General features: G+C 47.1%; 1 protein-coding gene across 6 annotated transcripts in view; it reads right to left on the reverse strand.

Annotated features, from left to right (window-relative positions):
- B3GAT1 (beta-1,3-glucuronyltransferase 1) overlaps positions 1 to 24,013 on the reverse strand; it is a 58,807-nt gene extending 34,794 nt beyond the window's left edge. For 2 of the 6 annotated variants that reach the window (XM_074561026.1, XM_074561028.1), the window contains exon 1: positions 3,873 to 4,010. The gene's annotated coding sequence lies outside the window, so the exon portion shown is untranslated. Of the gene's footprint in view, positions 1 to 3,872; positions 4,377 to 15,236; positions 15,357 to 23,741 lie in introns of those variants that run through there. The other 4 variants (XM_074561025.1, XM_074561027.1, XM_074561023.1 and 1 more) reach the window with 4 other exon arrangements.
- Between the last annotated feature and the right edge of the window lie 464 nt (positions 24,014 to 24,477).

Here is a 24,477-nt window from a genome sequence, read left to right on the forward strand (position 1 = left end):
CCTGTGGATAGGATAGCTGGAGGGGTTTCTGAAGTACCACTGCAGCTGGCAAATTGCTTCAAGGCTCTGTGGTACTCGGGCAGGACAGGGCACTTCTCAGACAGAAACACAGAGTACGTGTGCATCTGCACACAGCTGTACAAGGGGAAGAACACGCACTTCCATGCACAGGCCAGGATGGAAAACGTAGGTGTGCAAAGCTGCCTGTGCAAGCGTGCTCCAGGCACAGTACAGGTACCCATAAGGTATCTTGTTGCGCAAGAGTCATTTTATGAGCCTGTGAACAATGTGCCTTGGAAAATGCCATTGGGTACAACACCATATCCACAGACAGAAAGGGTGAAGAACAGGAGGAGGACCAAACTGGCTAAATTTGTGGCACAAAGCCATTAGCACTGCGAGAAACCATCTGCTCCCTAGCACAGTGAGTTGTTCTCAGTTATTTCCTCAATCTCTCAGTGCCTCAGTTCCCTGGAGGCGTGGAGTTCCCATTAAAAAATGTAGGAGGATATATTCAATACTGACTAATACGCTGTATTACTTAGAGCACGTGGGGGTGGTCCACGTGTCTAGATCAGGATATGAAGATTAATTATGAGCCACACCCTGTGATCTCCACTCAGCAAAGCCCTTATTAGCTTCTGAAGGTGAATCCAGCCCTGATGTCAACTTGCCAACCCAAACACAAACAGATGGGGCTCGCAGGAGAAAAAGGGAGAATCTATCCTCGCTCTTCAGACCTTGTGCCTGGCAAAGATCTCTTCTCTTGCCACCAGAGAAGCGAAACACTGGTAGGTAACCGATTCAGGATCTCCACAAGTAAAGCATAAAAAACCAACATTCAGAGAGGAAAAAACTGCTTTTGCACAACTCTTTTTTCGAGCTGGTAGAAGTGCAAGACAGAGCAACGGCTTTGCAAAAGGCAAGTCTCAACACCCACGAAAAAACTAATTGCAACATTTGCCCTACTGCCCCTTAAAAGGCAGTTCTTTTTCATTTCCCAAGGCTTCTACTGCTGTAACATGAGGGTGCTGGAAAAGATTAAAAGGGCAGATGCATTGTTTTCCTTTCAGAAAGCATTATTTTGACATTGAGCAGTCAGCTTTGCACAAGGAGAAAGCGTGTCCTCACACTTTGTTACTGGAAGATTTCTTGGGCAGCTTAGGCCACATCTCCCAGCTACAGACATTGTTTGCCAGAAAAGACGCAGCATATATGAGTGTGCTAAAAACGGACAAGGCCGTGCACACTGGAGACACTCACTGCTCTTCCTGCCTCAGGAGGTGCACAACTGCAGAGCAAAAACCCAGAAAGATGCAGAAGAACACTGCAGGTCAAGAGAGGAAAGACAGCAAATCCAGGCATCGCTGTAGCGGGCTGGGGCTCTGGGAGACACTGCCCTGGTGAGGACAAAGCTACAGGAGAACAGAATCGATGACCCCAGTGGCACCGCATCAGGCATACAAGGTGACAGTCCCTTCCCTGTGTTGGGGCACAACCTCCCCTTAGCTTTCACGCTCCACTGTGAGCCGCCTCGATGGGTCAGGAAACTTTGGGATGCCAATTAACAAGGGAGAAAGCTCTCCCCCTCTCCTCCTTGCTGACACACGCATGCGGAGGGAGATCCTTTCTTATGGATCTCCTCCCACTTGGCTGTCCTAGAGAACAGAAATGACATGAGAGTTGGGTCCCCTCTTTTGCACCTTCCTCAGGTCAGCCCGGCTCGGAGGGAGCCAGCTCTCATCAAAGCTGTTACTGCGTTGCTCACAACTCCAAGTTCACAGTCCTCCGCTGGAGAAGCTGACAGCGTTTCACCGGGAACGCCTATGGGGGGTGCAGGGAGGGATTTATAACTCAGCTGCATGAAATGGTAAAGTACTCAGAGCCAACATCACCAATGCCATTTTTCTTCCTCTGTCTTTCATACACCCATGCATATTCAACCAGGAAAATAAAATTATTGGTCAGATACTTTTCCATTATAGTAGCATCCACTGTCCTGCTGGCTTTGACGATTTTCAGGTTCTTGGCCCCTATCACAGAATTAACCCTCCTGGGAGAAATTTCCTTCTTTTTTGCCATCTAATTATTCAATCCCTTCACCAGAACATCTTCCATATTCCTCAGTGCTTTGAAACTGACACAGAAGACAGAGTTGGGTGCTACATACAGAAAGAAGATTATTCTACCCTCTTTTCCCAAGTGCCTCCATTTTCCCACACCTTTTCAATTCCATCTCTGCCAGGTAACCCAAGCAATCCTAACCATAGTAACCTTCCAGCCAAATCTTGTTCAGTTCATTCGCACTGGAGATCTGTGTACAGACAAGGACTAATTACACAAACAAGGCAAGCAAGATGCATCTTGGGTGAGTTAGAAGAATTTCCTCATATAAGCAAGGATTACTCATGGAACAAAAGAATGGCTTGAAGCTCCACTGCACATTTACACGGCCCTTCTTCCATATTTATGTGCACGCACAAACACACCCAACCTCACGCATTTACACAAGTTGGTGACACCTCACTGTAGATGTTCAGGGACACTAAGAATTTAGACAAGTACTTACAGACCTATGCAACAGACTGCATAGTCTCTTCTGGTCCATAACAAACACTGGACCATAAGCTCCTTAGATGTATATACAAGCTCTTACGTCAATTGACGGCACTCTGGGGCTCATTACTTTCTGCACTGTATGCACATAAGCGGCGACTTCTGTGATACGTCATTATCTAAGTAACCAAAGCAAATGCTTCCTAACCCCACGTCAAGTCCCATCAACAAGCCCCGAGGGCAAGAGGAGGAGATATCTGACAGATATTGCAGCAGCAAGATCCTGCCAAAGATATTGAGGGATGCCCAGGCAAGACCTGCACTTGCTGGGATTAAGTGGATATGGGCTCCACAGCTGTAAACACCAGGTTCTCCCCAGTGCTTTCCCAAGCATCTGAGCTAAGCCACCTCCCAATACTATTTGAAGTTGCGCTTTCTGGTCTGACTGAGAGAAATTAGGACTTTCAGGGTCAGAGACCCAGGAACTGAGTCAGAGAGAGGCCCAGCAGGGAAAAGGAAGGCATCATTTGTGGACAGCTTCATTGATCACCATGGACTTTCTCCCCCGTAATCACTATTTTTCATCCCCACCCACTCCCACAACATAACAAGACACAGAGATCACTCCTCAGATGGCAAAGCATCGCTCAGCCATCTCCTATTCCTCCAAAAGATAGCACTCAGAAAGCTTTTCCCTTTAAGCAGCCTCAAAGTTGGCTCTCACCACTGCTGGCACGAATGAAAGGGATTTCAGTTCCCCCTCCTCCTAAACCCATCTCTTTCTGTTGCAAAGAAAAGGCAGAAGATGGCCAAGGGAAGAGAAAAGCAACTCTCTCAGTCGCTTCTCACCTCCCTCCCGTCTTTCTGCACGGATGCAGCGGTGGGCTGGAAGGGCGCGGGGCCATTGTAGTCCCCACACAGCTTTCCCGTGAGCCACACACAAGCCCAGGAGGGGAGCCCCAGAGCAGGTGCAGGGCTGGGAGGGCAAGGCTGGGAGCACAGTGCTCCTGGAGGCAGACACAGGCATATTTCCCCATAACCCACCCAGCCTTCCCCAGGCAAAGCAGCTTGGCATCGTCAGGCACCCAGTCTGAGAAAGGGGGGCAACGTGATCTCCAGCACTGCAGCCCCTGGGACCCATTCTGCATCCTTTAAATACACTGGGAGGGGTAGAAAAATCGCTTTGAGTCTTTCCTGCTTCCTCCCACTCCCTGCCCGCTGCATACACAGATACACACACACACAGAGCCCTGTGCATAAAGGATCTCTGTCCTGCTCAGCTCAGCCACGCAATGCCTGCAAGAAGCAAGAGTTACCTTATTCCCATAGCCTGAACCGCCTTCTCTCTCCATCGTGGCCGGGAAGCTGCTCCCATTCATGCTTTAATCCCTGGGAACAGAGGCACGATTCAAAGCGGCTGTTCACCCATCGGAGTGGGCTCCCCCCCAGCAACCTCCTCCTCCTTCTCTCCTCCCTTTTTCCTCGTTTGTTGGGTCCAGATTTTTATTTTTTTTTATGTATTCTTTCTTAATCCAGGCAGCAACCAAGACACTCCTTCATTGCCTCTCTTCCTCCCCGTTTCACTCGCAAAGAAACAGCATTGGAGAGCTCCTTCCTCCTCCACAGCCTCTGTGGACCTCCGGTTCCCCAGGTCTGCCTTTCTGCAGCGTGGCGTTAAGGGAAAGAAAGAGAGTGAAAGAGGGAGGGAGGGAGCGTGCGAACAGGGAGGAGGAGGAGGAGGAGGCCAACGGGGTGCAGGAGGAAGGAGCCAGAGCGTGGCTGGCTGCTTTGTATCCAGAGCGGTGCCGACAGCCCCTTCCCTCCCCCCCACCAGAGGAGGACCTGCGCTGCTAATGGTCTGTACCAATTTATTCCACTTAGGCAGGGGCACTTCTCCCTGCGACGGGAGGAAAAGCCAGGGAAGGCTCTGAGATGGCCCCTTAAGGAATTGGTTCCTGCTCTCCTCACTCCACGGCATCACCCACTGAGTTTGCAGCCACGGGCTAGGGAAGGCGCTCTCCCAGCTCAGCAGGCAAACGGAAAGTGTGAGGCTAGGAAGGGCTGCGCGTGAGGGAAGGGTCTTCTGGTGAGGAGGCACCTCTATGGGAGAAAGCAGTGACCGTATGGCTAGGTGGAAAGCAAGGTTGCCCTCCAGCCTCTTGGGAAGGTAGGCTGAGCTCTGCTCCTCTTTCTGCACGTGCACTTTAGCAGAAGCACCCTCCACTGCTCGTTGTGCGTGCCTCCATGCCCAGACTGATGGCTTCTTGTCTGAGTCCACTTGGGCTTTGCAAGCAGTGGGTAACACTCATTAGATCTTGTGCAGCTCCCCCTTCTATCTAGCACTGTGTCTTTCCATGGCCCCACTCAGCCATCCCTACCCAAACAGCAAGGTAAAAAGCCCCACGTCCACCCTGGCAGCTGACTAAGGCACCGGCACTGGGCAAAGGACAGCAGGAACATGCTTTCCCCGTGGGAAGGAGGTTCTGGATGTGACTTGGGCTGCCCCTAATCTGGGGACAATTGCAACAAGCCCAGTGGGCAGACAGGACACTTCTGTGACCTCTAACAATGCAGCAGGAGCCTAGGTATACCCCCTTCCTCCATAGGGACCACCTGGAGGATGCAGGGCTTGAAGGGGCTGGGGACCAGAGTAAAGATCTTACCTCCTGATACTGCCCTTTAATAGTTCACCCAGGCAGGGCTGACTCATGCTCAGGAGCAGATTTCTCCGAGATGGCTGAACACCACACTAGGTATGTCTGTGACCACCACGCTCACAGCTGGACAGTTTAACATCAGCCAAAAGTCCTGAGATGGGGATGAGTTACCTTTTACCTGTCCTGCCACTGCTGCTGCTCACCTGCTTCCAACCAGCTCAGCCCTCTCCATACACCACCATCTTTTCCTGGCTACATGGTCCACAGTGGACATGCACAGATCCACAGCTACAGCTGCTCCCTTATTGCTCTCTCTCTTCCACATCTGGTAAGGTTACAGTGCCATGGTAACTTGTAGGTATGGGGAGATTTACTTATGCTTTACCAAAAAAGGAACAACAAAGAAAAAACCACAACCTTCCAGCTACTGTGAAAAGCTTCAGCGCTCAGGGAGCTGAGGTCCATATTGTGGAGCACCCTGAGTGATCTTCAGCAGTGATTCCCATCATTTTCACAAGGCTTTTCGTTTTGAACCTATAGCACCCAGACCCCAGTTTTAACTTGTGGATCTTGAGGGGTACCTGGGAGCAGAGATGTCTGCTGTGTATCTCGGAAGTCAAAGTATTACCCATAAATGAGCAAGCATCAAGACACACCGACAAATCCTAACTGCATCATCACAGGGACAGCAGCTCCCATACTCTTGCTCCTGAAGTGAAGCAAGCTGGAGGACTTCATGCATGGTTCCAAGCCACTGCCTCAGGTGGAAGTGTGCTTTGCTGAGACTGGCAAGGCCTGCATCAGACAAACCAGGGAGATGATGCCTCCAGGCCAGTGCTGAAGTACTGTCCACGTAGGGTGATGCTTGAAGAAAAGTACTTTATAACAGCCTCTCCCCTCACGTTGCATCTACTCTGGGGATGAACAAGGATGAACAAGGACTGCCAATCCAGAATCCTTCATGCAGAGCTAAAGAGACTTCACAGCCGGGCTAGCTTCTGCTCAGCCACCTCCTCTGCAAAACAAGGCAGTTCTTGCAATCAAAGGGAACATGGCCTTTTTTTGTCCTTGATCTCATTTTCTGCAAGGTACCTAGGGAGAGATCAGCTCCAAAGACTACTTGCCTGGGAATTTTGTGCCAATTCAGCTAGTACGAAGGGTTTCACTGAACTCTATGTCTATTAAAAATGCATAATGTCCACTTATATCAAAAGGGCGGATTCAGACCCAGAGCTTTTCCAGCATGTCCCAGGCTACCTGCTGTTATGGCATTCAGGAGATGGATAGGAAGGAACTGTCCCTTCAGGCCTATATCAAGAGATAAGAAAGGGCACATTCATTGACTATTTCAGGGCCATGTGAGAGAGGGGAAAACAAGGGAAAAGAGACATAAAAATGCTCCTGCCACAAAACCTAAACACATAAAAACTCAGGGAGGAGGGAAAGAGCATGTGCTACACCTGAGATTTATAAAAATTACGGGTGAGCAGAATCATTTCAGGCTCAGCCCTGCCTCAGTGTCTCCAAAGACTCACAAAGGTGAAAGGCATTGGGAAAAGTGTCAAAGAAGCTCAGGAGGGACAGACACATACAGAGAGGCATTACTGCATCCCTCCCCTGCCCCCTCGACTGAAAATTACAGCCTGACTCACTCAAAGCTCCTTTTTGTGATCAGAGCAGCAGAACAATGGTGCAGAGACATGGCTCTGACATTTTCCAAGGTTGTCCCTTTGAACCTTAGCATATCGACTTGTTTGCATGCTGGGTACAGAGTGTGCCACATTCACCAGAGCCAAATTCCAGGAGAGGGCAAGCCTGCCAGCAAGAGGGGTATGGGAGGAGAGGCTCAGGCAATCCTCCCGAGGGATCTCGGGATAAAGGGGGGGAAGGGTGTTGTTTGCCTGGAATCCAGAGGGCTTCACAGAGGATGCGAATCTGAAACACGCAGCATCACTGCTGACAGCAGTGTATATAAACAGAGCAGTATTTTCCCGTTCCCTCCCCTTTCTTATTATAGCAAAAAACACCCCGAGTAAAATACATACACACAACAATCCACTATAAAAGGAAAACAAAGCCCCAAGTGTGTGCATACACACACACACACACACACACACACTCACTCACTCACTTCTGGAGAACACAGCATATATTCAATATCTTAAATGTCATTTTTTAAATATTAATGCTGTGCTTCCAGCTAGGTTTATGTAAGGTTTATTACCACAGGACTGGAGGCACAAAAAAACCTAAACTAGATGCTCACAGCCTGACACTCTGCCTGCCCCAGCCATCCAGAGGCCCACTCCTTGACCGTGCTCCATCTCCCCCTTCCAGACTCCAAAGTCACCCAGCAGCAGTGCCGGGGCAGACACACTCCCACCGGGCTTTCTTCCCAGGAGGGGACAGAGCTGCAGCTCCCTTTCCCCCTATTCCTGCGCTTGTGGCTCACCATCTGGCACTGTCAGGAGGATCTCTGCTTGGAACCTCGCTGCAGCCAGGCACAAACACGAGCAGACACCTCTCTCCGGCTAAACAGTAACCTCATTAGCCGAGGCAGCGCAGGGCAAAGGGAAGAGAGCAAGGGCAAATATTCAGCAAATGGCAGGGTACGTTTCAGTGGTGCACGCACAAGCACAGTGCTGAGCTGCTGCGAGGGAGCAGCGTACCAGCTGGAGCAACCCGAGGGCTGATGTGGTCCATGTTTCCCCACCTAACCTGGCTGGCAGCCTCCCCTGCAACCCCAATCACAGCTTCACTCCCTCCAGCAGCACTGCCTTGTTTTCAGGCCGCAGGCAGCCCGAACATGGGAAATACCTCGCCTCAGGCTTTCTGGGAGTTTCCTCAGCCCATAGGTTGGGCTCTAGATTATTACTGTCTTGTGGTGCCACACTTGAGATACAACCACCTACAGAAACACAACAAGGAAAGAGACAGGCCAGTTTCTGAAATGACATCCTGAGCTCTTCGGAGCCAACCCTGACACTGGGAAGGGAGAACCTCTTTTGGTAGTCCCACTTACCTTGTTATGCAGATGAGAAGGAGCCTAGGAGCCTCATTTCAAGGGCCACGGAGAAAAAAACCCTCAAAGTTTGGCCACTTTGCTAACCTTAGACAATTCCCCTTCTTCCCACAGGAGGGCTGAGCAGTAGCTGTTCACAACCACAAATCAAACTAACCACTTGCGTTAACTCTACATGCAACAAAACCCCTCAACCTATTTATGGTGCTCCCTTTAAGCACCGCTGTCCATCCCACTCTCTGGAAAGGATCCTTGCTCCTGCTTTGGTTGACATGTGCATACTGGGCAAAACGATCCTTCAGCAAGCACCTGCCAGGACCGTTATTATTCTCCAAGGGCCAAACATAGGCCAACAGGTTTTCAAGTAGAACATAAGCTTCTTATGGAGTGGAGCAACACGTTCTGCTGTTTGCACAGACCATGCTGCTACAGCCCTTGTTGCTGTGCTACAGAGAGCAATTACCAGCCTTTTAGTCTGTTGGGCTTCAGTGGGGGGGAAACTGGCAGATAATTCTGTGACAAATCTACTCTGAAGCCAAGGTTTCTTTTTCTTCTGGTAAAGGTACAGCAAGCAACAATAAAAGCTGTCATCTCATCCAAAATCTCTTTATGTTACACTCAAAAAAGTCCATCTCTCAGACTTCACTTACACAAGCTATCAGAGATGCCTCCTCATCACCCAGCTCGACTTCTGCGACCAGACTTCAAGAGAGCAGACAGGGACACAGTGATCGCTCTGCACTCTCCAGCTGGGCAGTGCCCTCAGACAGACGCAAGGAACCGGACACTAACAACAACCTTTGGAAGACGGGCAGTGCACCAATCCACCTGATACGATAAATGTCCAAAAAGACCTTTGGAGGAAAACTATCCCCTGAGTAGGCCCCATCTCTACCTTGAAGCCAAGCCAGGGAGACGCCCTGGCAGCACTGCCTATCAGGCGCTGTTTCACCCCATCAATGCTCTGTGCACGAGTACGGAGGGCATTTATACACCCTGACGTGTGGATTCAGCATGCCCTCAGGATGCTTCACAGATATATGCAAAACACATTTAGGGGCAGTGCAACTGGGGAGGAGACCCTAAAAAAACACCGTGGTGATGTATCAGCAGGTGGTCCTCTCCCCTTCAAATCGGCAAACAAGTTAAGCGCTAGGCTGGCATTTTACCTTTGGGATTTCCTTCAGTAGAGATACCTCAGCCTGACGCAAGACCCCTCTTGGCATTGCTGAGAGAGACAGAGCCTGCATCGGTTCAGAGCCCAGGAAAGGAGAGCCACGCTTTGCACGGATCTCCCCTTGGATAGTGGTGCTTCTTAACATCTTGGAAGAACTCTTCACAGGCTAAAGACCCATCGTACGTAAACCTAACTCAGGGGAATATCTAAAAGGAAATGGTTTAGCACATTGCTGGGAGTTGGCAGGAGTGATTCAATAACCCCTAGACTCCTTGTCCAGCTACAGCCTTTCTCCGATCGTTATCTTGGCGAGAATCCAAGGCAGGGATTGTTCAGAGACTCGCGCGACCCAGACGGTGCTAAATCACATACATCCAAACTGTTCTCTGAGGGATTTTAATTTATCGGGAAGCACCCTCTTAGCAAACAAACATAAACAGATCCAGCTCCCTCCACACTGCTTTGTAATTAAGCTCTGTTTCCAAACCAACCCTCCACACACCCATCATACGGGTCAGACACTCTTGTCTTTGCTCTGGATGCCGCAGCTTGAGACCAGAGAGAGGAGAGGACGCAAGGACATGCATGCACTGCTGGAATTATTGCTGGGTCTCTTGGTGTGTTAAGTGAGACAATCCCAAATGGGGACTTCCAGATGACAGAAGTCATAGCCGTTTTTGTTTTTAGGGCTCAGGAAACTTATCAGCAGTCCAAGCCAAAGGCCTGCATTTCTTTCTGCCTTAATGCTTAAGCCGTGCTGTTGAAACACGCTCTGCTCCATTTCCTGCTCTGATGTCCCCACATTTTCTACTACTGCATTGCCAGGCAGCTTTGGATCTTATTGAGAGAGAACCTCCTTCAAGAGCAGCTTGTGACACTCTGGGATTGCAACACAATGAACTGATAAAGCGAGACACAGAAGTGCATAAATAATCATAATATCTCACATGTCCCAAGATCACACAAGCAATTTAGACTCTTTTTTCATGTCCCGTTTATAAATATTCATTTCAGAGCTGTTTTAAAGCAACAGAGCCTGGTGCAGAATTGCTCCAAAAGCTCAAGCAGCCTGCCATTCCCGTGCCTCTTTGCAGCCTCACCTCATCCTGCCCGGGTGAGCACGGCCCTGCTGCCTCTTACCCACGAACATTCACAGACCATGACAGCGCAAAAGAACCAGCAGCAAATATCTCAGCATCTCCTCCCACTCCTGTGGCACTCGTGTCCTTGCCATATGCCCATTCCCTGCTATTAACCACCATCTCAAAACTATTTCGTGACAACATGGGAATCACGTCACCAGGGCTGGGTTTACCCAGCTGCCGCTGAACCGAATCACTTGGATCTATGAAAAACTGCGGTGTTCATGCCTGGAAAAGAAAAATTAGTATGCAAACACAGCGGTAAATCCTCTGATGTGCACATTTATGTTTTTATCATGTAGTTAATCAGGAAAGAGTATGTTTAGTTTAGATACTGCTCCACACTTTGCTTCTATAATCCAAATCCCAGAAGGGCCTTATAAAACCATAATCTGCAATGCAAAATTGCAAAGCATATGGGAGTGTCTATAGATTTTCCAAATCACCTGTGCCCTAATTTAATATGAATAACAATTAGTTTACTCTTATCAGTTAATTGTGCCCCTTGTGGATTCAGCAACACTGCATCTCGTCACCAAGCGCCTTTGTCTGAGCAAACTTTAATGACACTTCCTCACGCGGCCCAGCCCTACTTGCAGCTTTGGCAACAAAGGCAAAATTGCTGCTAAACAAAAAACCCACCACTATTGACAACATAAAGGGAGCAAAGCACACTGCTTTCTGATAGAATCAGAGAACTAAACAAAAGCAGTCTGGCGTTAGTAGTGGGGTCCCTCCAACTCAGCAAGAGCCACCGACATCCCCCCAGCATCCTAGATGAGCAGCACGAGGAGTTTCTCCAGCCCCAGACAGCACTGCCAGCCCTCCATCCGCATCTCCGCTCCAGCCGCTCTGAGAGGGAGGAGACGTGCCTCCCAGCCCCGGGCACTAGCAGGAGAAGATTGGAGAAGGCTTTCATTTCACCTCCAGTGCTGTGATTAGCAGAGGATTGAGAGCCAAGGCACCAGGGTCCTATTTCCAGCTCTGCCGCTGACTCCAAATGTGCAAGGCACTTAACTCTGAGCCTGCTTCCTCACCCATTTCAACAGCAACAACATTGTCATTGATGAAGCTGATGGGATGTGCATACACACTCACCCAATGCTTTGGTATCAATCCTGCACTGAAAACACTGTTAATGCACCAGTAAGCATTGCAACATTTGTCTATTGGCACGGGATCTGCGTTTTCTTTTCAAGGCCCACAAGTCCCCTTGTGAATCATATAAAAAAACAGATTGAGGATGACCGTTTTCCTACTTCCATTTCAAACACTGCAGAGTTTTGCACACACACAGGCCTTAAATCTCAGTTACACCATCACCTTGGCAGCAAAATGTTGCCGTTGCATAGTAGAGGATGCAGGCCACAAACCCTTTGGCAGAGATGAAGGAACAAGCCTGCGGCACGAGTCTTAGGAATGTTCCCAAGCCACTAGACTAAGCCCAGGAATGGAGAGGCATCACAGCGGCAGAATTAGATGTCGAAGCCGCAGAGGATGTGCACCTCCACACTAAGGACGCTGAAGGCTCCAGCATGCTGCTGCTGCTGCTCTCTCTCCCTAGAGGACTGGCACCACCATGGGGATTTGGCACAGATGCTCGCTTCCCCTCCACAGCATGAGGAAGTCCTGCAGCTTCTTGCCTCACAGCGTTCAGAGAAGGTGTAAGGGAAGGCTTCTTCATGATCTGTGCTGATCCCTGCTCCTGCACCACCCTGAACACAGATGAAAAGAACAATCACCCTGCCCAAGTCATGGAATCCAACACCTGCCCCATCAAATATGCTCGTCATCTTTCTACAGCACGACCTCTGCTCCTCTCTAAAATGGAATATCTCCACCCTTACAAAGGAATAAGCCACTGTGAATACTTAATTGCTTTTATTACTCTCCTGTAATTGTTATCATGACCTTTCCATGCACTATTTTGGTGTGCCTCTCACCAGGTCATTATTTCTGAACCATAGGCTCCAGCAGAACAGAAACATTAACGTCCTACAGACAGTAGATGCAAAGCTCATGGTGTTTGATCTCTCCTGGTGAAAAATGATGCCACACGCTAGACCAGATTGAGCCCTGGCATTCCAGCAACGCCATGAAAGATCTCTGACTTTTCCCAGTGGATCCTCCCGCCTCTCTCTTTGATTACCTCATTAGCTTAGCAAGCAGCGATGAAAAAGCAACTACAATTACAGATTTTAACTGAGGCCATGTGTCACTCACTTGAGTAACTGGAACAATGTGAGTGAGAAGTCCAAGCTGCAGCGGCCAGGATAATCCTGCAGGCAGCGTTAGCTACTTCAACAACAGTGAGTCACTCTCCAAACTAATTCCCAGCTAAAGAGAGAAATCAGGCTTTGATTTTCCGTGGAGGTCCAAGCAACAACACCTTTGCAGTCCTCATTTCTGCTCCAAGCCATCCCACACAGCGCAGTGCCAAACACATGCAGCATCAGTCAGGACTAGCTGGCAGGCGACAACAGGGCCCGTCTTTTGACCATCTAATACTTCTCAGAACAAAGCTTGCGGCTCAAGCAGGGCCACTTTGGCTGAAGGAAGAAGCTAGAAATATAACCCAAACAAAAGCTTATTCTGCAGACCTGCCAGGTTTGGCAGTGTTCATGCAGGTCTGACAGCTTCACCCTGTAAATAAATTGTTTCTCGTGAAAGCAGAGGAGAGATCTCATCCATCTCAGATACTGCAAATCCATGTATGGCACAGAATTGAACTGGCCTTTCTCAGAGGCTGTATTTTCTTGAGTGCTGTTTAAATGGCTACCAACTTATCAAACAGCCTTTTCATAAACAGAAATTTAACACTTACTCATTATTCACGCTCCTTTCCTCTTTCCTCCCTCGTCTCCCAGCTACTCATTCCCACCTAGAAAGAGAGAGACAAATGTCTCTCTCTTGTTTAGCCTGCAGAAGAGGAGGCTGAGGGGAGACCTTATCACCCTCTACAACTACCTGAAAGGAGGTTGTAGAGAGATGGGGGCTGACCTCTTCTCCCTGGTGACAAGTGATAGAACGAGGGGAAACGGGTTCAAGTTACGTCAGGGGAGGTTTAGATTGGATATTAGGAAACATTTTTTCACTGAAAGGGTTATTAAACATTGGAATAGGCTGCCCAGAGAGGTGGTGGATTCACCATCCCTGGAGGTGTTTAAAAAAAGGGTAGATGTGGTACTTAGGGACACGGTTTAGAAGTGGCTTTTGTCAGGGTAGGTTAATGGTTGGACTCGATGATCTTAAAGGTCCCTTCCAACCTCAGCAATTCTATGATTCTATGATTCTATCTCCTAAAGCAGAGCAGCCAAAAGCAAGCCAAAGCTTTGCTCCATCTGTGAACAGACCACACTCCAGGTGAGGGACTGCCCAGGTCCTTTCAGGAAGAAAACAGCTCAAGCACTGACTGAAAGCTGCAAGTTGGGACGTCTCCAGCACAAAGAGCATTTATAGCCACAGTGTCTGTGGACGTGCGGGCTGTGCGCAGCATTCACATCCAGCAGCATCCTCTGCCAGCAAGCTGAGCCCATCATTTCAAAGGAACGCACTATTATAAAACACAACAAACATCTCACTTCTAAATAACCACTTTGTGCCTGAATCTCAAAGCCCTTTTGCACAGCTGCTGCAATGCTTCTCTCACACAGGCGTGACGGCAGAGACAGGAACGGGATCTGGACTCTTCCTTGGGCCACAGGGCTCCCCTGGCACAGAAAACATTTTCAAACTGGCCTAAAGTGTCCCTAGACCTAAAGAAACTTGGGTCTGCAAATACCTAGTTTAACGCTGCGTTCAGTGCTGACCCAGTTTCTCCTCCCATCTCTATTCCAACAAATGCAGCCGTTCAACACCAGCATAAGGTAAAGAATCAAAACAGCGGGGCTCAGAGGCTTGGTTGGCCACGATGCTTCACTTCAGGCCTGCAAACTGTAGCACCAAGACACCATGCAATGTTTTTGTTGCTTGCGACAGCTCATGTCTGTTCCGGTAAATTAAAAATTGCCCTGATTAGTTCTGATACCTACAAACATTCTCCACCAGCAGCTGAGAAACAAACAGACAGGACAGGAGTAATATTTTCCCTTGCAATGAAAGGAGTAAGTGCGGTGCTCCACTGGGAAAGGACCCTGTGAAGACAATCGTTTCCAATCTGTATGATGTACAGCGCTGTTCCCACTAGGGAAACTACTGCCATAAACACATCTGGACTAATGGAAGGGGGCTTCTGCCCACAGCCATGCCTAGGAAGGCTGCTCTTTAGTTCATATCCTTCCTGAGACCATGCTCTGGATCTACCCACAAAGTTGCACACGCAAGCCAGCTCGAGCCCAGGTTGTTCACAGCGCTGCCCGTGTAGCCAAACCTTCGCTCACCCCTACACCATGGCCTCAGGTGGGAAGCCTGATGGATTCCCACAGGTACCAGCTGATGGAGGGAGCAGCCAAAGCCCGTCAGAAAGCATCAGGCTCAGGAGCTGTCGCCCGCATTCAGCTCCATCCTCCCTGACGCCTTCTTGCTCCGAACAAACACTCTTAACTTTCCCTTTCAAGGGCACGTCTACCCTCGGGCGATACTGATGGGCTTCATACTCTAAATGGTATGATTATTATTTTATAGTAAGCTGGATGGATGCAAAGCTTTATGAAGCGGGCCTGCTTTTCAGGCGACCTACTCACCTGAAGGACGCCACAATCTACCTGTGAGGGAAGGAAAAGATTTGGAAGTATCCAAATGCCTGGGATAGAGGATGCTCTTCCCCTCCTCTCCTCTCCTTCTTTCCCTTCTGGTCCCTCACCCTGGGGAGACAGCATAAAAACATAAAAACATAAAAATGTTTTAGAATGTGGCCTGTCCAAATACAGAGTCTTTCGCAAAAAATTAATTTCATTGCTGAGACCTATCTCCATGAAGCAACGTGAGAAGTGCGAGCTTTAGATCTGCAGTGTGCTCAAGCTCCCAGGGTAGGTTAGTAACGAAACCCAAGCCTCCCAGCTGCCAGGCACTCCTCTAACCTACTCTTCTGAGACTTGCACAGCTCCGGACAAAGAACATACACATATTTCAGTCTGGCAGCTCAAAAAGGCTTACCATGCTCCTTTCCTAAAACAAGAGGGGTAATCTCATCCCTCCCCCAAACCACACATATAGAGGAGAGGCTGAGTTTTAGAGATACCAAGTCCGTTCTCAGAGCAAGACATCAAATATATGAATAATGGAAAAGTCCGTAGCAGCTCCATGTTTAAGTTTACACAGACATTTGCACTTAAAGCAGACTAAAATTCCTCTGCTTCACACTTTTCTGGTTTAATCCAGCATCCAAACTCAGCACAATAACTCCAAGGGCAGTGAAACATCCCATGCAACTGAAGTAAAAGATTAACTTATACTTGCAGATGATTTATTTTTAAATGTCCATGAAGAACTACTCCACTGTCCTGCATCTTTTCGCTCTCCCCTGGCTAAAACAGACACTGTCTCAGCCCAGGCTGCATCTGAAGTCACAGAAGTCATCACAAAAGAGGTTTTTTCCCCCTATTCTTCCTTTCTAAGATAGTAACAGCTAAGGACACTGCTAAAAGTCTGCACACCCAACTCATCAGCTTATAAGGAAAGAGGAAGCTCTACACTATATGCCCCAATGGCTACTATTAGTCCCAAGACCGTCTCCTCAAGCAACCCAAAGTCCAGTTGCTATCTCACATGGATCTCTTTCTTCTCTCCTCTGCTGACTTGCCAGTCCAGGGCATCCCTGTTTACAGGACCTGGTTTGTACCCTGGTGTCAGAGCCGTCAGTTGCTCGCAGCAACTGACAGGCAGCCGTTTCGTTCGGCACAGTTGGGTGAACAGCCCCTTCCAGCACATTTTGTTATTCACATGCTCCGCCTGCTAATTGCTTTCTGAAATGGGGAAGAAACAGATGACGAGCAGAATGCAGCTCCTGACAAATTCCCCAGCACTGTAAATACGACTCACCTTGCTGTAAACAAGGAAATGCTAAGTGGCGGTGCTGGGTTGTGCTTAAATTAAAAAAAAAAAGAAAAAAGAAAGAAAGAAAAGAAAAAGAACACACAGTACAGCAAACAAATCTAACTCCTACGCTGCAAGACGGCCTGCGCAAGGGTGAGAACCCCAATCTATTTTGTGTGTTTCACACTGAAGACACCTGTGAGGCTCTGGAGAGCACAGGCTAATCCCAGCACAACTGCAAGCCATTTTGCCAGCTTTGATTAGTGCTCAGCAACTCCTTTGTCTTGCTGAAGATACCCAGAATCAAGCTCCCGGTCTTCAGACCTACATCCACCAAAGAATGAGAGCAAGGAAAGGTTTAAAAACCAAAGAAAAGAACTTTATTTCATTCAGGCTCTAAGCATATCTGTATCGGTTAGGTGAGCTGAGGCCTCCACATTTTACAGCACACAGCTCCACCTCAGAACCATGGATCTGCTGGTGCTTTGCAGGTATTATGTCTCTGCTACTTTAAGGGAAATACAATTTTCTCTTAAAAATAATGAGATTTAAAATTAATAAGCTTGGGGCTTTCAGCTTTCTGGATTGTGAATCTGTAGGCTACACTTTTAACACACTTTCAGATTTCTTCTCTATAGCCACAAGGCCTAGAAGCTTATTTAAAAACAAAAGCTCAAGGTTCCTATGTTTCCAGGAACAGAGGCTCTACAGAGAAACATCAAATACCATTAGATCCACAATCACATTGCAAAAATTGACAACACTAGTATATAAGCACACAGGATTACTGCTTACTTCTATTGTGCAGTGGTATGGCTCAACAGCATGAGTCATTCCACCCCAGAGGCATTTCAATACTACATGTAGAAGCAATACAAAAACCAGGTGCACACTCACAGCTGTCATTCTTTGGAGATAGAAGGTGCTAGAAGCACTAAGATTATATAGGGCTGCAAACAATGGGAAACTCCAAGAGCAACAGATAAGGAAATGCTTTCTACAGCTACTTTGCAACTCCTTCTAGAAAGACGTAAGTAGAAGAAAACTTCTATGTGTGGAAAATGAACTGTGTTACTGTTTGGGGCACAAGGACATCAGCTCTGATAGCAGATATCAAATAAAGTCAAGAAGATTAGGGAAAACGACCATGGAAATTTTAATTCACAGGATCCTTTTTCTGCAGACAGATGGTCATTTCAGCTTTCTGTTCTCTAATCCCTTGTTCTGCAAAGCAAACATCCTAAATCCCAGATAATGTAGGTTTTACCATCTCATACATTTCCCAGAGCATTAAGGCTGGCCCCAGTGATAGGATACATATGCTTAAACATCTGCATGCCTAAGTAGTTTACAACCACAAGAACCTCCTACCTGGATTCAGCATAGAGGTTATCTCTGCATCCTGGCCTCCAGCCCTGGAAGCCAGCATGAGCCCCTGCTAAAGCAGTCACCATTTCCAGTAGGCATCATGGTGATAAAAGGAACCTTCTCCTGGGAACAGCCTTTCCCTGGCACAGCCAGGACTCCTCCGCCATACCTCTAATGAGGATGAAGGTTGAGCACATTTTACAAGCTGCCATATTACCAACAGTCAGTAAAAAATACCACGTAGCCAGCAGCATGGCAGGAAGTTTGCATATGTTATGGTTTGAGAAACTTCTGAGGGAAGAGGGAGAGGAGCAGGAGACTGAACAAGGCTTAGCACTCAGAAATTCATTATGAGTTTCTCAGTTTCCCTGTTTGTTAGCTCAAATGAGTCACAAGGAGCAGTGTCTCATAGCCTCACAGAGAGCGTTCACAATTAAACAGACATTGAAATGAATTTCATGAAATATGCATATTGTTTGCTTCCTAAAAAGCTGTTTAGATCAGACCATGAAAAGACCAGAAATTAAGGATTCGATCAACAGTCACTCTCCATTTACCCTCTACTGAGCCCTGGATGGATGTGAAACAAAAGGATAGGCTGTAAGAGCTCTAAAATAGGTAGGAGCACCGGACACACTCTAACTTGGAGTCTCACAGCCCCTAAGGAGGAGTCGTCACCCTCCTCACATGCTGAGCGCTTCAAACCTGTACATGGCAGGATCTGCTGCATGAAAACCCACGGCACAGACCTGGTCATATCCTCGCTCATGTTCAGACGTAGCACATCGCATCTTGGGATTGTTGTTTCTGACAGGCTCTCTCATCTCGCATGGCTAATAGCTCATTGTTTGTATTCATGCACGAGGAGTAAATTCTTCATTATTGGAGAGATCTGACATGTACAAACAATTGGAGTAAATTGATTGTATTTTCCAAATCATCACACAGACTCTAATTCTATCTGCAAGGCGCACTAATTTGCACTAGAATTACCTCCTAAATTAGGAATTAGAGCTTTTGACAGAGAAGAGCAATGACTGTCCTTGTGTGGCAAGGCTAGTGGGGGGAAGGGTGCAAGTCCCTTCCCAACACACACATAAAGAGGCCTTTTCTCTACCCTCAGAGTTTACTGAAATGTGGTCAAGGAGATAGCCGAATAAACGAGGTTCCAGCATTTTTCAGAGAGGTGTCTCATTGGTTTAGATGCACATTTAAAAGGAACAGAGTATTTAAAATTAATTGTTCTATATCCAGCGACTACCTTTTTCTCATGCAGGAAACTGGGACTCTCCTGATCCCTTGAAAACTGGACATATAAGGCTCTGCACATCTTTTTCTTGAAGGAAGATGCTCAGTACAGAGCACCACTGAAAATCAAATCTCAAAACATCCAGAAAGTGCATTTATTCCTGCCAGAAGCAGACGAACAGGGTGCACTGTGCTCTTCCAGACATGAGGTCATCTGTGCTAATCCCAGAGGGTATGCTGTACCAGCTCATTTAGATGTAAAAGAGACTAAATCATTAAGTTAACTTGAATCATGCACCCAAGAAGCATCTCTGTCTCCAGGAAGGGAAGGGATCAGAGTGTTCAGCACTTTCAAAAATACCAGACGCAAGGTGTGTCTCTCGGACATTGCCTTCACTATCTGAAACACAGCAACATTTATAACACTTCCAGTCCTCAGATGCTCCTTCCTCAGGGTAGGGGAAAACAAATAACGTAACAGATGTCAGTTCTATTGCTTAAACGGCGAAAGGAACACCATGTAAAGATATAAGCTAAATATTTAGCTTATATATAAGCCTATTAACACTCAGGTCACTCTGTGAGCAGTAGAACCAGAGCACTCTGAATTCCCCATGGAAATGGACTGAGGTTTAGGCGCAGTTGCTTAGCGAGATGCACGCTCACAAGGCAGCTTTTCCTGTTCTTGGACATTTGCGATGTCTCCCACACAGATCCTGGTTTCTAAAAAGGGTGACCTTACAGTGCAGCCCCCAGAAGTGGGATTAACAGCCTTTTCTCTGGCCACCTATGTTTACGAAGCCTATAGAAATACAGGATTCTGCCAGACCCTTTGGGTAATAAAAACAGCATTCTCTTTTGAGTTCTCTTTGAGACTGACACACTCTGGAGAAATTTGTTTGAAATTTGCGAATGGTTCAAAAGCTATCAGAGGGCCAAAGACAGCAGGATCTCAGAAGCCCTGTCTTGTTTGCAAACCCAATGAAAACCATCTCAGAGGAATAAATATAATTATCACCACAGCCCAGAGAATGCTCGCAACTTAAGCTGGACCTGACACAAAGGAATAGATAAATAATGGAGAGGGAAGGGGGAAGGCAACACCGCCTCTCTTAGATATGCAAAAATATCCAGCTAAACCCCAGGGAGTCACAAAACTGACTTTGTAAAGGCATGATTAAAGACAAAACAAAAACTAGGAGGGTTTTTTCTTTGCCTTTCAACTCCAGCAATTATAGAAAGTTAACCTGAAGCACACTCCATCTGCAACCAGTTGATCTACATAACTATGTTCTTAATTTGAATGTAAAGCTGAGATATTCAGATACTTGTGCAGAGCTAGAAACTGAAGATTTGTGGAGGGAAAAAAGATGCTGAATGACTCTTGCAAAGTTTGACAAAACAGTAAGATACTGGGATGGGGAGAAGTACCAGTGATATGACTGCAGCAACAGCACACAGCTGTTCAGGTCAGGAGAGATTGTGTATATTCAGCAGTTATTTCCTTGGGCACCTGAGCGTCCTTTCTCTCCTGCACTCCCTGTCAGGGAATTGCCAGACCTGAGTTTTCTGGAGGGTTCAGTTCCAGCCGATTGTGTTGTTGTAGACACATGTACAGTGCGTAGGGGATGTCGCTGGGCTCATCGCAGACAAGGTGCTTTCTGACAGCCCAGGCCCCTTGCACACACTGACTGCAGCAGTACTGGCTGCTGGAAACCGAGACGATTACAGAGACTGAGTTCCTACATGGAGTGTATTGTTGGATGATGATGTGACAGGACTGATGGTTTCTTTCTCTGCTCAAGGACACAAATATCCTGGGATGAATAACAGAACCATGGAAGCAGCACCTAAGGTCAGCCATAGGACTGGTAAAGCGCTGCCTCTCTGGCAGTATCTCTCTAGGTCATATACCAAGTCACTACATACCCTAAGATGAGCCAAGATCGTACTTTAGGAAAGGAGGCATTTCACCTCTGAAAATAAAGTTTAAATCCGCCTTTGGTCCTGTGCCACCCACAGTCTCTCTTCAAGATCATTCTGACTAAGCGTGGATCTGCGTCACAGTTCTGTACGACAACTACATAGTTATTTCTATGCTTACAACTTCATGCAAGGAAGTGCACTTAAAAAAAAGATTTTCCCAGCATTGTACTTTTTTTGATCTTTGGAGCGTGTACTCCCAAGCTTTTTCCCTCTGCCCACAACCACGAAGATGTGACACTCACTACGGGAGACAAGGGTTGCGGGGAGAAAGAAGCACACAGAGATTGTGGGAAAATAATGTGATTCCAGGAACAAGAACTTTTAATGAGAAAACAAACTGCACAGGTAATGCACATGAGAATCCGGTATTATGAATCACAGTTCAGCAAGCTGGTCTCAAGTGACAGTGATGAAGCTGGGAACAGTGGAGCGCTGTCAGGAGACAGAGGTAGTATGCATTCCCCTAACTTTTGTTAGAATAGTTTCAACCCCATTACTCAAAGAGCGCACGAATGCATTATACTTAACCAAAAATATATCCATAAGCAGGGCACTTGTAGAAATATAAAGGTAACTGATTAGGTGCTTTATGGGGTGAGCGTGTTAGTGCCCTGGCTTTATTGCCTGTTAGCAGTTCGGCTCGGTTAGGATCCTGCATTCTTCAGATTATGCAGATACAATCTATCATATTGTTCCGGAAACTTGGTTAGAGCTGTGCTCTGAGAGATGGCTGCAGCTGCAGCACGCCCGGAGAGACACACATCATTGCTCTCTTTTATGAGAAGGAAAATTGGCCGTTGCTGCTCCTGCAAAAAGCAGCTGTTATTTGTTGTTTTCGGGGTAGTTGTTGGTTTTGGGTTTCTTATTTTGAGCTATTATGATGAGTTTGCCTTCTCTTCCCACTTAACCGAATTACACAGTGTTTATGTTTCCAATCCTCTTGTGGGGATGTACTGAGCTGGCACGTCTGCTGAAGGCCAAGCATGGGTAATGCTTTCCTCTCCTCAAGCAGAAGCACACCTTTGGCAGGAGGGGTGAGCCTGTGGCTCACACAGGTAGCATTAGCCAGCCACCTTAACTGCACCACCTACCTGCTGTGCAGCTTTCTCTTTCTGTGCAACAGCAAGAATAGCATTTTGCCATGCCTGAAATCAAAGCATCTGGCTTCATGGCTCTTGCGGGAGGAATACAGTGCTGACTTCATTGCCAGGTAACTATCAGCAATGATATCGACTTTCGTGGCTCAAGATCTGGGCCATCTCAAGGTCCCATCCTCTCATCAGGGCTGGTGCAACAAAGCCCTTCGGTGCCAGAACACAAGACCTGGTAATGATCCCAGCAATGGTGACATGGAGTGGTCCCCAGAGAGAGAGGTGCACCCTGAACTTGGTGGCGATACATTTGATGTTTGACTGCTCCCCTCCTTACCCTGTAGTTCTAGGTACTTGCTATCGCAGCATTTTCTACACAGCAGAGGAGAAGGGGAAGAATTTACAATTACCCTAAATGCAAACTTTGCCTAAGCACAGTTTTCCACAAGGTCTGTCTATATTTGGGCCAAAGAAACACCTTACCTTTGCCCACAGCTTCTACCATACCCTTCACGTAAAACTGCAGAGCATTTGTGTGTGCAGACAGAGCCTTAACTGTCTCCACAGAAAACCCAAATGATCAGAGCTTAGCCCCTGCTTTTCAAAAAAGGGGGTGGAGGAAAAAATGCAGATTTACCTTACACTGTAGGACAGAAATACAGCCACAGTTTTCCCTCCCAAATGGTCTTTTTTAATAAAACCACCTCATCCATTTCATAAAAGCAACTCATTTTTAAATAGCACTACTTTTGCATTAAAAATGTTTCCCCTTCATAAAACCACTGCTACATTTTTAATATAATAGCAGTTCATACTGTCTAGAAATATGCTGTAGCTTATATTTAAAGGGATCTTAAAAATGTTTCCAAGGTACAGTTGCTATCCGAAGGCGTGCTTCCTTTTTTTTTGCCCACATATGGGATAAAAAAGCTTTTAAAAAACCCACAAAAGCTAACAAAGGATGTTTTCCTTTCAAATCACAACTGTTACCCAGCTTTCAATCAGGATTATACAAGTCATCTGTGTCCAGCCCACAGAGCATAGAGGTGCAGAGTCCAAGCTACCGGAAGTTTCCTCTCCCTGTGTTCCTAGTTCAGTTCCTGGCACATCCACCCAGGTTACTGATGGTAATCGACATTTTTGCACATCTTGGTAAAAGCCCAACAAGTAAGCCCTAAATTCAAATTCCAGATCACAAGTGAAAAAGGCTAGACAAGTGAAGAGCCCCAGGTCCTGATCCTGCAATCAGCCTTCTGCACCCAGATCCATGCACAAACTTTAATGGGGTATTATGCTGACAGGCACTGGCAAACACGTATACATTTGGCTGGAAATCATGGTCTATTCTTTTCTTTCCTAAGAAGCAGGATGTTTCATTAACTAAAAGCAAGTCATTAAGTTAAAAAAAAAAAAAGAAATAGGAAATCCAAAATAATTTTGTTCATTCTCGAATAGTGCTGCAATCACTCAGATGCACTGCAAAACACTGGCACAAAATAAATGTTAAAATAAGAGACTTACCCTCTGCTGCCAGCTGGCTGCAAACCTCAAGTCTGCTGACAGCAATGTCAGAAGCTGGTTGTATCTTTGCACTTGGTGATGGTCAACCCACTTGTCCAAGACAATTCTAGCTATTGTCGCAGAATGGCTCTTCCCTATGAGCCTTAGGCTTCTTAATATAACATTTCTCATTCACGTATTAGATACTTCAACTCCTCCAGCCTTCTAAGGAATAGCCGCTTTGCATTCAGCTTGCTTGTATATACCTTCTGCTTGTGAAACCTCCTTTCCCTGGAATGAAATCCTCTGCTATTGTCCCCAGCCCACACACCTCTACAGGCATTCTTGGCTTTGACTCACATTTCTGTACGACCTGCACCAAACCTGAAACTCCATTTCTATTAATACCATTTTTGCCATCCCCCAACATTTTATCTCAGATTTCTTCCTTATGCAAAGTCCATCGAAGTCATGGAACACTTTTTTGAAGCCACTGCAGAACTGAGTGCTCGAGGCCCAGAGAATGGTTGATCCCTGTACAAAGACGTGGGACACTAGGAAAGGGAAGGAGCCCATGTTATCAGCAGAGCCAATTTGATGCATGCCGTAAACACACAGCAGCAAGGTAAATCTAGCCAATTTGCACCTGTAATAGTAGCAAAACACAGTATGGGGAAAAAAATGTACTGTCAGCAAACTGACATCTCTTTCTACCATAAATCCCCTTGCCCGGAAGCTCACTAACCTTGCTCAGATC

This window comes from Larus michahellis, chromosome 17 (assembly GCF_964199755.1).
Source record: "Larus michahellis chromosome 17, bLarMic1.1, whole genome shotgun sequence".
Taxonomy (NCBI): Eukaryota; Metazoa; Chordata; class Aves; order Charadriiformes; family Laridae; genus Larus; species Larus michahellis.